We start from the raw sequence: 6,000 nt of genomic DNA, 5'->3' as shown, positions 1-6,000 counted from the left end.
CAGTGATGTCCTGGGCTATTTTGCTCCCAGAAACTGAGTGTATATGTATTTACTGTGGGAATTTGTTTTTAATAAAACTGTTGTGAAGCATTTTTATTCCTTTGCTTTGTTACATTAAAAACATTCGCTGCATAAGTAATGTATTTTATTCCAAGTTGAAAGGCAGCAGATCACAGCCGGCAACTGTATTGGGGGGGGGGTGGAGGATAATGGTGAGAGGGATATTGAGAGCAAACCAGGCTATTTTCCCTGAAGCTCTAGGTGTCTCCTCTACGTAGTTGTCTTAACCAGGCAGCTGGTGGATGATGACCAAGGGCCCCCCCCCATGTGTCCGGGAGGTCCCAGGACACGAGCACCCCAGACTACAACTCACGCCTGAGAACTGAATAAAAGAAGAGAGAATAATGTGTCCTCAATGCATATGTGTCTACTGACCGTGCGTGCACCCACGTACACACACACACACACACACACACAAGTGTGATCAATGCCACAAATCCTTAAATTTTCATATAGTTCTCTATTATCTCCTAGAATCGGTTTACAACCCTAGAGATTCCAAAATTGGCCTTTATTTTAATTTCTGAGGAAAACCCACAGGGAGTCTGGTTCCTACATACACAATTAAAAAAAAAAAATCAGAACTACCAGGATGCCCTTTGCTGGGTTAAAATTGTGGCAAGGAAACTCAGAACCATATTCAGGTCCCGGTTTTCAGCTTTGGTGAGAGAACTGTGGAGAATTCTAAAAGTCACCAGTCTTGCCCCAAAGGTTTAGAGGTAGCTGTCCTGTTGATGGCAAGAGCCCTTCTCAAGATTCTGGCTCTCCCCGTGCATCTTTAATCATTTCACTTTCTCAGGGGCGCCTGGGTGGCTCAGTAGGTTGGGTGTCTGCCTTCGACTCAGGTCACGATGGCAGGGTCCTGGGATGGAGTCCTGCTTTGGGGGGGGGGGGTCCCTGCTCCGTGGGGAGCCTGCTTCTCCCTCTCCCTCTGCCGGCCGCTCCCCCTGCTTCTGCTCGCTCTCTCAAATAAATAAATAAAATCTTTAAAAAAAAAATCATTTCACTTTTTCAAGAAGGGATGAGTTAGTTGAAGTCATAGCTTGCCCATCTGTCTGTCTATCTATGTATCTTTCTTTTTTAAAAATTTTTTTTTTTTTTTAAGATTTTATTTATTTGCGAGAGAGACAATGAGAGACAGAGAGCATGAGAGGGAGGAGGGTCAGAGGGGGAAGCAGACTCCCTGCTGAGCAGGGAGCCTGATGTGGGACTCGATCCCGGGACTCCAGGATCATATCCTGAGCCGAAGGCAGTCGCTTAACCAACTGAGCCACCCAGGCGCCCCTATCTATGTATCTTTCTATGTATCTATGTATCTATCTATCATCTATCATGCAGTATGGTACCTTGGTACCTCGACTGCAGGAAGAATACTTTGTGCTAGTCCTACCAGCTGGTATTACACGAAGGCGATAGGTAATTTCCGTAGGCACGTATTCGTGACCACAGAATTGCTGTCTATTAAACATGCATGCGTCACGTGGTACTTTACCCGTGAACACAGTTGATGCAATCTTGGGCTGCAAAGGCAAAGATTATACGAGGCCTTGCAGCCTACTGAGGTAGAGGAGGCTGTGTAAAATGCAGCCTCATAATTATCTAGACACATTTGAGAAGTTCTTTATAATTTGAAAATTGCTTTGACTTTTAAAAAAGAAATTTGATGAGCAATTACTCTATAATAATAGATTTTAAAACTTATTATTAAAAAAAATAATGAGGGAAGTGTTCGAACAAATTACCTTTAAGAGAATCTAGGGGGTTTTTTGTGTGTGTGTGTTTTTTCTCCCTCTGGTCACTCACTGGTCCAGAAGCGAGGAGTAAATGAAAATACAGATTGCTGTGTTAATTAGCCGTAACAGTCATATTCATTCTTGGTAAAGGAGCCATGGAAATAAGCACTGGCCTGTAGGCCAGGGGATTGAAAGAAACCAGGAAATGGGTCTAAGAAGAATCAGACCTATGTGCTTAATGCAAACGGAAGGTTTCTCTTTTTATCCAGTCATTATCTCTACTAGAGAAGAATTGATCAATGCATTCTCCTGTTCCTTCTGTTCCTTGATTTAAAGTTAACTTAATTTTTTAAAGACCAGCTCCAGGAAGGTTTCCTGACCTTAACCTACATTCATCTGTTCCATCTTCTGACTCCCAGGCCCCCGAGGCTGGGGCGTGTAAAGGGTATACACACGTATACATTTTCAGGGCATCATGGAGCATCCTTCCCTCTGGGTCTCCAAGGTCTCACCCAGACCCAGGATGGCTGGGGAGGGAGAGAGGGGGCATGGGTGTGGAACAGAGCTTGGCTCAGGGGCTGGGTGCAGATGGTCACATCCTCAAGTTCTTGTCCCTGAACTCCTTCCTCTGGGGTTTCTAACACCTTGGGTCCATTGGAGATAAAAAGGGTGCCGTGCATTTTTTTCCCTTTGTGAAGAAATCAACGTAAGAGCTGGTCATAAGAAAATCATGTTCAGGGTTTTTTAAAGAAGTGAGAGAGAAAGAAAGAAAACAGCAAAAGGTAACAACACATCAATTTGTGATGTGGCGGCGACAGCTGAGAGTATTTAGCTGACGTTGGAAACAATTATCTATCAATCAAATGATCCTCGATTTAAAATTTGTCCAAACAAATATTTACCACGTATGATGAATCTCAGTGTTTCAGGAGGGAATATTAGTCTCCTACATGAACAGATCTCAAATATTACTTTATGCTGAGATGATTTTTTTAACCCCATTTTAATGGCTACTCAACATACTAGAGATTCCTTGAGAAGGAATATTCTAGTCCATAGGAGTTGAAGCCCAGAGTGGCTGGGAGACCAGCACACTGCCTCCCGGTTGAGTGGCCAGATCCCAGCACTGGGATGGCCACCGAATACCAGTGAGCAGGAAAAAAATCACGTGACACAATTAAGGGAGTTTTCTCTCCCAGGACGGAAACCCTGACTCTCAACCATGTGGGTCCTCTGCAGCAGATGTGGAGTCTTCTTGTGCAGAGTGGCAGATTCTGGGGGTCCAGCACCTCCGCTCCATCCCCAGACTTGCTACCCGGCCAGCCCTGAGACAGCAGGCTGATGGCTTTAAGGACGGTGTGCCTTAGTTTCCTCATTTGTAAAACAGAGAAGCAATTAATAGTACCTACCTCATAGGGATGTTATGAGGATTAAATATATTACATGGTATTTTCTGTGCATCAATAGAGTGTGGCATATAGGAAATGCCTTAGTGTTGCTATTATTTCACAGCAGAGTCTGAGTTAATTATATATCCCTTGAGTTGACCAACAACCACATTGAACCTTGACTTGGAGTCTTGCTCAGTAGTAGCGTGATTTCCCTGCCCATTTTTGGCCTTTTATGGTGTGTTTTCTTCACGAAGCAAGGCAGGCCAGCTCTTTCTTCCTTTCTGTGCCTCCCTGGGTCTCTGGCTTTTTCACCTTGTCTCGGAGTCTCCCTCTTCCTGAGCCTGTCTCTGTCTCCTTGAGTTATCACTAGACATCCTCCTCATAGCTGTCTCTGCCTTATTGGTATTTATTAATTAGCATCTGTTTTGCATGCCCCTCCCTTAACAAGCCTTGGAATGCAGACTACAGTGCGCTAGGGAGGTCACTAGGGCAGGAGCTGGGACGCACTGGAGGGGGTGCAGGGACGGAGGTGTTCAGTCTTCTTCCAGTCACTCTGGAGGAAAATAGAGACTTTCAAGGTCAGGGCATAAAAGCAGGTCCTGTTGGCTCCTCAGGTTCAGGGAATTCAACAATGCCCTAAGGGATGGAAGAGAAGCTTTCATTTAAGGGGTTGATGCTTCTGTCCCTACATCAGGCTGTGTGGGGTAGTCTGTGCTGGGGTGGAGGGTAAGTATGGACCGGGATCACATCCTTGGGCACCTGAGTCTCTAGGTTTGCTCTTTTTGGGTCTCTCCTCTTAGTTTCTCTGGGTCTTATCACAGTTTTCTCTCTTCTCCACCATTATCTCCACTTGTCAAATTCATACTTGTCAACTCTGATGAAAAGAGCTAATCCAATTTAATGCAATATCTCCTTGTGGGATTTGGGTTTTAACAAAGTGTAAAAGATTGCCTCTAGATTGTAGGAAGGAGCGACAAACTGGTAGAACACGGGTCATATTTGGCCCTTAGGTGTCTTGGTTCCACAGTGTGACACCAAAAAACAAATAGATGTTAACAATTAATAGAATTTCCATAAATGTCTGGGGGAGGGGGTCTGGCCTCCCTTCAAGGATCTAGGCTTGCCTTCCTCCATCTTCTCTCTCACTGAATGTCTAGAAACTCGTAGATTCTTTTTAACAAGTGTTCATTCTCAAATATCTGCCATCTAAGCCCCAAGTCCCTAAGGCCCTCCACCATCCTAGCTACTGGGGATTTTTTAAGAAGAGACAGTCTGGCCCAGAATGACCCACAGGCTAGTGTATAAATATGTTTGGAATTTTTACTTCCCATTTTTGTGCTTATTAGAAAATGCATATTTGCGTCTGTTGTTTAATGTAAATATGTACGCAGAAACACATCTATATTGGGACGCATGTTCAAACATTTTTGACGGATGGTGTACATGATCAAACATGAAGACCCTTGTTGCTACACTCTGGTGTACTTGGGAACAGTTGTCAAAAGGCAAATGCATGCAAAACACATGTTAATTCATGAATAACAAATAAGCCAGATGGAGCTGTAGCAAGGATGCCAGGAGATAGATAGCTCAAGGAAATGGGGACAAGCACCAGGACAGGGAGAGCAAGGAGAAAGAAAGAAAGAAAAAGACATGGGTGCTGGTGAATATGAGCCTCTACCATCCTCTCCATATCCCCCCATGCTCTATAACTGATTCTGTTTGCTATGGCAGAGGTCCCACATGGGAGATAGAAAACTCCCTTCTTGTGTCATATACAGAATTCTCGATACGTGGGTGGGGTGCTTGGAGGAAGCTTAGACATCTATTCCTATAGGTCACTTTACCCAGCGGGAAAGTCAGTCCTTGAGCACTTAAGCAATTGGCCCAGACTCATCAGCAAGGCTTCATTCTTTGCAGATATACGTGGTCATTTCAGGTTTCTGGGAAGTGACTAATTATCACTGCATCTAGAAAAAGTTCTTTTTTTTAAAGATTTTATTTATTTATTAGAGAGAGAAAGAGAGAGAGAGAGAGAGCATGGGGAGGGGTGGAGGAAGAAGGAGAGAATTTCAACCAGCCTCCACACTGAGTGCTCGATCTCATGACCCTGAGATCATGACCTGAGCTGAAACCAAGAGCTGGATGCTCAACCGACTGAGCCACCCAGGTGCCCCGAGTTCTTAAGGACCACCAATAAGAAATGTACCCTTTATTAGGAATCTATTCATACCATTTCTACACATATAAAATGGGGTTCCTTGCTCTTCTGCACGGTTAATCCGGGCCACCTGTCATCTTGTCAACTGTCTTCAGGGAAAGACATATTGAATTGAGTGAAACTCAAGGAAGGGCTTGCGACACAGTGGATAAGGACAGGGCTTTGGGGTCAAGTCCCAGGGTGTGAATTCACTTTAAGCAGTCAGTATTCCCACCTGTAAAATGGAGATAAGTCCAGAACCTACCTCCGCAGGTTCTTGGCAAGACTAAATGAGGCGCTCCCTGTGACGTACGTAGCACAGAGTCTAGCATGGAAAAAGGGCCCAGCAAATGGTAGATATTACTTGATGCAAATTCATCTCATAATGTCAGCACTCAGCTGCATGGCTCACATGCTGGGAGTCGGTGGCAGCCAGAGCTTCCTCCAGGGTGGCGTCTTCTTCAGTTTTTGATACACTTGAGTCACCCGTCTTCATTGCCAGGAGCAATTTCCTCGGGGCACCCCAAGTCTTCTGCAAGTGAGAGAAATGACAGTTTGACCAGACTGATAGTGGGGGCCCAGAAGGAGTCCCGTCCCCCCCAAACAAGGCCGATGA

The sequence above is a fragment of the Halichoerus grypus genome, chromosome 15 (assembly GCF_964656455.1).
Source record: "Halichoerus grypus chromosome 15, mHalGry1.hap1.1, whole genome shotgun sequence".
In the NCBI taxonomy this organism is placed as follows: domain Eukaryota; kingdom Metazoa; phylum Chordata; class Mammalia; order Carnivora; family Phocidae; genus Halichoerus; species Halichoerus grypus.
Note: the sequence above shows the minus strand (reverse complement) of the source record.